Source organism: Panthera tigris, chromosome B1 (assembly GCF_018350195.1).
Source record: "Panthera tigris isolate Pti1 chromosome B1, P.tigris_Pti1_mat1.1, whole genome shotgun sequence".
Taxonomy (NCBI): Eukaryota; Metazoa; Chordata; class Mammalia; order Carnivora; family Felidae; genus Panthera; species Panthera tigris.
In genome coordinates this window covers 26,305,486-26,313,861 of record NC_056663.1, presented here as the reverse complement: position 1 = coordinate 26,313,861, position 8,376 = coordinate 26,305,486, and the positions used below count along the sequence as shown (strand labels likewise).

At 43.8% G+C, this 8,376-nt stretch overlaps 1 protein-coding gene across 1 annotated transcript in view; it reads left to right on the top strand.

Moving 5' to 3' along the window:
• Positions 1-8,376, top strand: part of MFHAS1 (multifunctional ROCO family signaling regulator 1) — a 90,753-nt gene that overhangs the window by 46,204 nt on the left and 36,173 nt on the right. The window lies entirely within an intron of this gene.

The window sequence follows — 8,376 nt, the reverse complement described above, 5'->3', positions numbered from 1 at the left end:
GGCACTGGAGAGATACGGTCACATTCTGGCTCTGTTTGGAACACAGAGCAAAAGGGTTTGCTGATGGGTTAGCTTTGGGTTATGAGAGAAAGAAGTGTAGAGAGACCAAGGTTTCGGGCCTGAACAACCAGGATGATGGAGTTGCCATTCATCAAGGTGGGAAAGACGGGGAGAAGGGGAAATCCTGAGGGGAAAAAATAGAAAGTTAAGTATTGAACCTATTTTTTACTATGATCGTTATGAAAAGCTGTTATTGTCTCATTGAATCTTCCCAAAGCCTTTCCATAGCCATAACTGTGCTTTTATTAATAAGTCTTGGGGCAACACTAAGCTTAAGCTATGGAAACATTAAATCAAGGAATATGGCACCTGGGTGGCTCAGTTGTTAAGTGTCTGACTTTGGCTCAGGTCATGGTCTCACGGTTTATGGGTTCGGGCCCCGCATCAGGCTCTGTGCTGATGGTTCAGCGCCTGGAGCCTGCTTTTCAGATTCTGTATCTCCCTCTCTCTCCGCCCCTCCCCTGCTTGTGCGCGCTCTCTCTCTCTCTCTCTCAAAAATAAATAAACCCTAAAAAAAAATTTTTAATGAAAAAAAAAAAAGGAAAGAAAAATTGGGGGTAAAGATCAGAAAAGGCCAGTTAGGAGAAAGCATCCCCAGGAGCATGACATGAACCCCAGCAAGAGGGTCTTATAAAAGGCAATTTAATGAAACTATAGGCTTCTAATTGAGAACCTTTTCCCAGACAGCCTCACAGATGATATTTATGATCTTTGGTTCCTGCATCTGGCTCTAACTGCATGTGCACCAGGTTTGGACTTTGCCACCTGATGTGCTGTGTGATGGAGCTGATATTCCTAAGAGGAATATGGATTTTCTGATACGTCATAGATAGGTCAATTGCAGTCTTGTCAGTGTTGATTGATATTGATTTTCACTGTGAAAGTGGCTCTGCTCTTTCCTTCCATCCCTCTGTCCTTCTCCTTCCTTCCTTCTCATTCCTTCCTTCCTTCCTTCCTTCCCTCCTTCCTTCCTTCCTTCCTTCCTTCCTTCCTTCCTTCCTTCTTTCCTTCCTTCCTTCCTTCCTTCCTCCTTCCTTCCTCCTTCCTTCCTTCCTCCCTCCCTCCTTCCTTCCTTCCTTCCTTCCTTCCTTCCTTCCTTCCTTCCCCTTCCTTCCTTCCTTCCCCTTCCTTCCTTCCTTCCCTTTCCTTCCTTCCTCTTCCTTTCTTTCCCTCCCTTCCTTCCTCCTTTCCTTCCTTCCTTCCGGAACTGTTTCCAACTTTTATGCAGACTAGTGTAGAAACTTCCATTATTTGTTCAGCTGATTGCATCTGCACAGTTTTGAAGCAGAGTGTAAAAAAAAAATCCAGGAACACCAGGGAGGCTCAGTCGGTTAAGCGTCCAACTCTTGATTTCAGCATAGGTCATGATCTCCCAGGCCTGGGAATCTAGTCTTGTGTGGGGCTTTGTGCTGGGAATGGAACCTGCTTGGGACTCTCTCTCCTTCTCCCCCTTTCCTTCCCCTGTGCTCACTCTCTCTTGCTGTCTCTCAAAAAATAAATGAATAAAAAATAAGAAGTAAAGAAAAAAGAAAACATCCATTTTATTGTCTTTGCATGGAGATAAAAGCAGGCCAGTTTAAATCTCTATCCGTAGCTTTAAGGGAAAAAGAACATATCCACATCCAACACACGGAAGGAGGTTAGACCTTAGTCCATTTTTAATGTCCTCTTATTCCTCCTCTTTTAACTGAAATGGGTTCTCATTTCCTTCCTTTTTCATCTTTTGTTCATAACTTCATCCAAGAGTTGCTTTGTTCTACTGATAATATTTGGGCCTTCTTTTAAAAATAAAGCAACGACGTAAGTGGCCAGTATTAGAACTTAAATTTGCTAATTTCACAACGTTTATGGAGCACTCCTATGTGCCAGGCACTGTTTGAAGGGCTGGGGACGCAGCAGTGACCGTCAATATCCCTGCAGCCTGGGAGTTGAAAATCTAGTTGGGAGTGTGTATGTAGGGGGCAGTAGTCCAGGATGCAAATATATGACTTTGTTTTGACTACGTAGACAGCCAGGGCATAGAGAGTGATGGCAGTGCATGGGATTATCCAAGAAGGGGCCTCTGCAACCAAGACCTGACCTCGCGTAGCCCCTGGCTTATGGCCAGATGGTGGACAGAAACCAGCCCTGCCTCTGCAAAATGCAAGCATCTTAATTGTATAGTTTTAGATCTTTTCAGATGAGAAACTGGTGTAAGAGTCATGCTAATTTTAAACAATGACAGGAGTGATGTATATGCCCATGCATATTTTATTTGTATTTTTGTAAAGAAACCTGGTTAAGCGTGAATAGAGTCACATTTTGAAGAAGGCTTAACTGTTTCCCAAAGTGAACAAATAACACATTTGAAGTCTGCATCTGGTAAGCACATCTGTGGGTTATTGTTTCCATTTTTACAAAAAGTAGGAACGTTGGGACTGTGATTAGATGACTTAGAATCTTATCAGTTTTAGGGCTGAAATGGAGGCACTTTCGGGGCCTGTCTAGTTTGATTTCTCTCATTTCCCTGAATGACTACCCTGATGGCAGACCGACGCTCTGCCCGACTCTCTCCTCTTCGATCGTGGAAGGGCCGACACTGTAATCAGGATCCTCCTCCTCCCATCTCTCACGCTCTTCTTTTAAAAAAAAAATTTTTTTTTTAATGTTTATTTTAGAGAGAGAGAGAGAGAGAGAGAGCATAAGCAGGGGAGGGGTAGAGAGAGAGCAAGGGAGACATAGAGCCTGAAACAGGCTCCAGGCTCTGAGATGTCAGCATAGAGCCCAATGCGGGGCTCGAACTCGGGAATGGCGAGATCATGACCTGAGCCGAAGTCCGATGCTCAACCGACTGAGCCACCCAGGCGCCCCTCTCTCATGCTCTTCTAAATGATGAGCATCTGTGACTCCATGTCTTTCAACGTGACACCCATACGGTCAGAGTCTCAGAGAAGAGTCGACGTTTAATTCTATTAAATTGACCCCGCCGTCGTTTATAAAATATGTTTCTGCTATTTATATGTTGTCTTTTTAAGCAAATAACTCCGCCCCCAGAAAATGATAAAAAAGATAATTCTCCAGTTTCCGTCTTTCCGTTTTTGGTTTGTTATCACTGACATTAGTGTAAAAGCTAAATTTAAGATTAGTGCCAGTCTTTTGTCTTCCAGCCTGTAGGATGTGGCTGAATTTCCTAGTGTTTGTGGGGACGGGGGCACAGGGTGAAGTGTGGGGGAGAAGTGACTGTGCTGTGCCCTCCCCTCCCCCCTCTTCCTGTTCCTGGCCTTGGGCATCCACCTCTCTATCTCTCTCTCTCTCTCTCTCTCTCTCACGGACCCCTCTCTTTCTCACTTTCTTGCATGCACACCAGATGCCTGCTTCCTTGTTTTCATATTGGTTAAAGCCATACCAGTCTGTGAGTGAAGGTTGCCAGAACACAAGAGAGAAAACTGAGAGACAATATGGAATGTCATGTGCATCCTTGTGTCTTGAAGTGCCAGTTGGGAAGAGATTCGAGGCAGCATCACGGGATTTCTCTGAGACAGTGCAGGTGGTGACCAGGAGTCAGGCGGTGCCCCTCCGCCTTGAACATGATACACGTCAGGTGGGCATCGCGTTCAAATGCATGATGCTGATCCAGGAGGTCTAGGGCGAGGCCCGAGGCCCCACATTCATCCCCAGCCCCTAGCTACTCCTGGTCCAGACCACACTTGTGGGCGTGCTGTATGGTAAGCGTTTGTCCGGTCTTCGCAAGTCGTTTTAAAGGTGAATGACATACTGTGTCATGAGGTAGTGTAGCATCTAAATCAGTTCTCTGAAATTCCAGTCTCTCCACACAGTACGGAGGGCTGGTTCTTCCCGGGGCTTCCCTTTAAAACCTCCAGTGGATGGGGCGGGCGCCTGGGCGACTTCGGCTCAGGTCACCATCTCGTGGTTCCTGAGTTCGAGCCCCGCGTCGGGCTCTGTGCTGACGGCTCAGTGCCTGGAGCCTGCTTCCGATTCTGTGTCTCCCTCTCGCTCTGCCCCTCCTGCGCTCATGCTTTGTCTCTCAAAAATAAATAAACGTTAAAAAAAATTAAAAAAAAGATAACCAACCTCCAGTCCATTACTTAGATCAGGTTATTAAAAAGGAAAAGCCTGTTTACACCCAACCTCTCACGTTGCTTTCTTTCACCGTAGAATCAGGCCCTGATTATTTTTAACTGCCTGCCTTGCTGAGACTGAGGAGGCATTTTTATTTCTAGTACCAGGACGGAACACGTACCCCCCTTTCTTTAAACTCAGGAAATCTTACATAAAGTTGCCAAAATGGGATGGCGTATTTCCCAAAATTATGCAGCAACATAAGGGGTGACATATTCTGGGATTCGAGTAGTAAGATCAGAGCCTTTTTTTTTTTTTTTTTTTTTGGTATGTTCAACACATAGCAAATACAGGGTGGTGTGGTATAATTGAGGTCAGGGAGACTTTGTGGCGCAGCGAAGAACAGGGAATAGGGGGCTTCGTATTCTTGTTCAATCTCTGTAGCCTAGAGTGAGGTCCTCAAACCATTTGGGCCTTAGTGTTGTCATTTCTAAAATCAGGGTCCTCTGGTTGACTGTTGACGAGGTCTCCTCCAGCTCACCGTGCTTCTGGCATTAAGTGTACTTGCCTGTGGGAAGGGAGTCAGGGTTTTTTGTTTTATTTTTTAAGTTTACTTATTTTGAGAGAGTGCGCACAAGTGGGGAATGGGCAGAGGGAGAGGGAGAGGGAGAGGGAGAGGGAGAGAGAATCCCAAGCAGGCTCCGCACTGTCAGTGCTGAGCCCGATGCGGGGCTTGGTTTCAGGAACGGTGAGATCATGACCTGAGCTGAAGTCAGATGCTTAACCAACTGAGCCACCCAGGCGCCCCAGGGGAGTTAGTGTTTTATATGTGCTGGTTTCATTCCCATAAAACAACAGAAAGAAATTTATTCATATGGTCTCCCATCAGTATTTTTAGCAAGTATCCTTAAGGAGATTGCATACAGGGGCGCCTGGGTGGCTCAGTCGGTTGAGCGGCCGACTTCGGCACAGGTCACGATCTCGCAGCTCACGAGTTCGAGCCCCGCGTCAGGCTCTGTGCTGACAGCTCGGAGCCTAGAGCCTGTTTCGGATTCTGTGTCTCCCTCTCTCTCTGCTCCTAACCCACTTGCATTCTGTCTCTGTCCCTCTCAAAAATAAATAAACATTAAAAAAAAATTAAAAAAAAAAGATATTGCATATATAGTTCGATGTTTATTAGGGAGCTTTGCTTTGTAATTGTCCTTCATTTTATTATTATTTTTTTAGCTATTTAGGATTAAATGAAGATATTTAAAATATTACATATAATTAAGCTGTTAATGTCTAGGTTACACACAATGTAACCTTGACTAAAACCAACCCAATGGGAGAATATACTTTTGTGTAAGAAGCGGATTATTTTATACAAAGAAAAAACTGAGGGTTACTGGAGGAGGGGGGATGTGTTAAATGGGTGATGGGCTTTAAGGAGGGCACTTTTCAAGATGAGCACTGGGTGTCGTATGTAAGAGATGAATCACTGGGTTCTATTCCTGAAGCCAAAATTACACTGTATGATAACTAACTTGAATTAAAAAAAAAAAAAAGGATTATTTCACAAAAGGATTTATAACAGGATATGTATAGACAATAAGTTCCTTTAGGAATTTTTTAAGTGTTAACCTTTTATACCATCTTTTTAGGAACACACTTGTGACACAAAGGAAGGCGTATCACTAAATTAGACTTCCGGGCAGATAGAATTACGGTAGAAAGGCAGCGATGTGGGATTTCGGAAGCAGGGGTTCTAAGTGCCAGTAGCATCCAACTCATGGAATTGTCCCTCGAGGAGAAATGATCATCCACTCAAAAAGATTATGCCTTAAAGCAGCTGGAGGACACTTTGCTCTCGTGTGGAGTGTGATAGGTCCAGTGGTGGTGTTGTGACCGGTGATTTCGTGGCTGCCTAGTCCTTGAGATTTGGACAGGGTAGTGCAGATGGTAATAAGCCATCTTGTTACATCCCTGGAGTTTCCCTGATAACAGGGGCATTGGGACAGTTTTGACGGATAACAATCTTTTGCAAACATTGAGTTACGGTGTCCAAATTTGTAAGTTCTCTTTTCCGTGTACTAGAAGGAAACGTATACTAGAATGCATCCAGACACTGATGGGGCTCTGCCAAACCTTTTTCCCCCTCCAATTGTTAAATTGCTCATTTTGAGTTGATATCAAAACTCTGGAAATACTCATCTGGGACAGATCAGGTCAAGACATTGAAGATCCTGGATCTTCTACTGTCATTTATTTCTTAGAAACAGTTGGATTCAAGAGGTGATAGTTATTCTGTGGGCTCATGTTACAAATGTATCGAGACTATTCCATCGATATGTGTAATCAATAATGTCTGAACCAAACTGATGAGAAAAAATAATATTACCTCAGATTGAGAAAGTCTCGATGGTCTTAAGAGTTTGTTCATATGCAGTCATCAGATTTGCAGAGCAAGCTTGTCACATGAGGAGGGCATAGATTGGGTCAGCAGAAGGAAACTGAGGCTCAACACAAGGGAATACTTGCCCAAGGTCCCTTAGCTCATAATCTGGAGAGGTGGGACCAGAACTAGGATATGTGATTTCTAGTTCGGTGTTCTCTCTGATACCATGTGTGACGGCTAATTTTATGTGTCTGCTCGACTAGGCCAAGGGATGTCCAGATATCAGATTAAACATAACCTCTGGGTGTGTTCTTGAGGGGGTTTCTAGAAGAGATTAGCATTTGAATTGGTGAACTGAGTAAAGCAGGTGGCCCTCCCTAATGTGGGTAGATATAACCCCTTCCATCCACATCCTGCATAGAACAAAAAGGTGGAGAAAGTGAGTATTTGCTCTCTGCCTGACTGTTGAGCTCTAGGACATCAGTCTTCTCCTGCCCTGGGTGATCCTCATCCTCAGACCTTCAGAGGTGGATTAGAACCCATACCATTGGCTCTCAGCTCTCAGGCTTTTGAGCTGCACCACCAGCTTTCCTGGGGTCTCCATCTTGCAGATAGCAGATCATGAGAATTCTCAGCTTCCATAATTAAAATCTCATTTTTTATATATAACCTCTTCTTCCCCGTCCCCATTATTGGTCCTGTTTCTCTGGAGAACCCTGACTACCACACCATATTAAAAGGGACAGTCTGAGGGCACCTGGGTGGCTCAGTCAGTTAAATGTCCGACTCTTGGTTTCAGCTCAGGTCATGATCTCACGGTTTCGTGAGTTCGAGCCCCACGTTGGGCTCCACACTGGCAGTGTGGAGCCTGCTTGGGATTTTCTCTCTCTTCCTCTCTCTTTGCCCCTCCCCCACTCATGCTCCCTCTCTCTCTCAGAAGAAATAAATAGACTTTAAAAAATCAAAAACAAAGGGTCGGCTGGGTGGCTCAGTCTGTTAAACATCTGACTTTGGCTCAGGTCATGATCTCACAGTTCATGGGTTCAAGCCCCCCTTTCGGGCTCTGTGCTGACAGCTCAGAGCCCGGAGTCTGCTTTGGATTCTGTGTCTCCCTCTCTGTCTCTTCCTCCTCTGCTCATGCTCTGTCTCTGTCTGTCTCTCAAAAATAAATAAACGTTAAACATTTTTTTGAATAAAATTTTTTTAAAAAGGGACAGTCTCGCTCTTTATGATAATAGCTTTTAAATGTACAGCACTTTACAGTTTGACAGGGCTTTTACATAGATACCACCTTTTCTTCACAAGCTGAACGATAATGTTATCTTTAAATTACTCATGTTGAATGAGGCATGAGAAGAAATAATTGTATTTACTTTTCTCTTTCTCGGTTAATTTTTGCATCAAATCTTCTAAACTTAAAATCCTTATTTCATTTTATTGTCTCTTTCTCCGGGCTTGATTTTCTTGAAAAGAAAAACTGGAACAGTAATTACTGTCCAGAACAAGTAGCTCCTGTAGGAAATGAGTTTATTGATCTCATAAAATTCCATGCTTTACTTTGTCAATATTATTCTCATTTCTTAGTAGCATTTATCTTTTAAAGTAGCAGCGTGTAACTGAGTTAACGTCTCTCTTTAACATGCATGCAGTTAAGCCTCAAACAAGTCCTGTGTGTATCATAATGTATTTCTTTGCTTAATTTTTGTTGTGTTAAACCACAGAAAGAGAAGATCCCTAAAATGATGAAATGATGGATACTCAGGAAGGGAAAAGAGAATGTTGAGGATATTATACGGAATTTTGTGTGTGAGGTTTGTCAGAAAGAGTAGGGTATGGAGGGAATAAAGACAGACTCTTTGCTTTGCTGTGTTGTTTTTTTT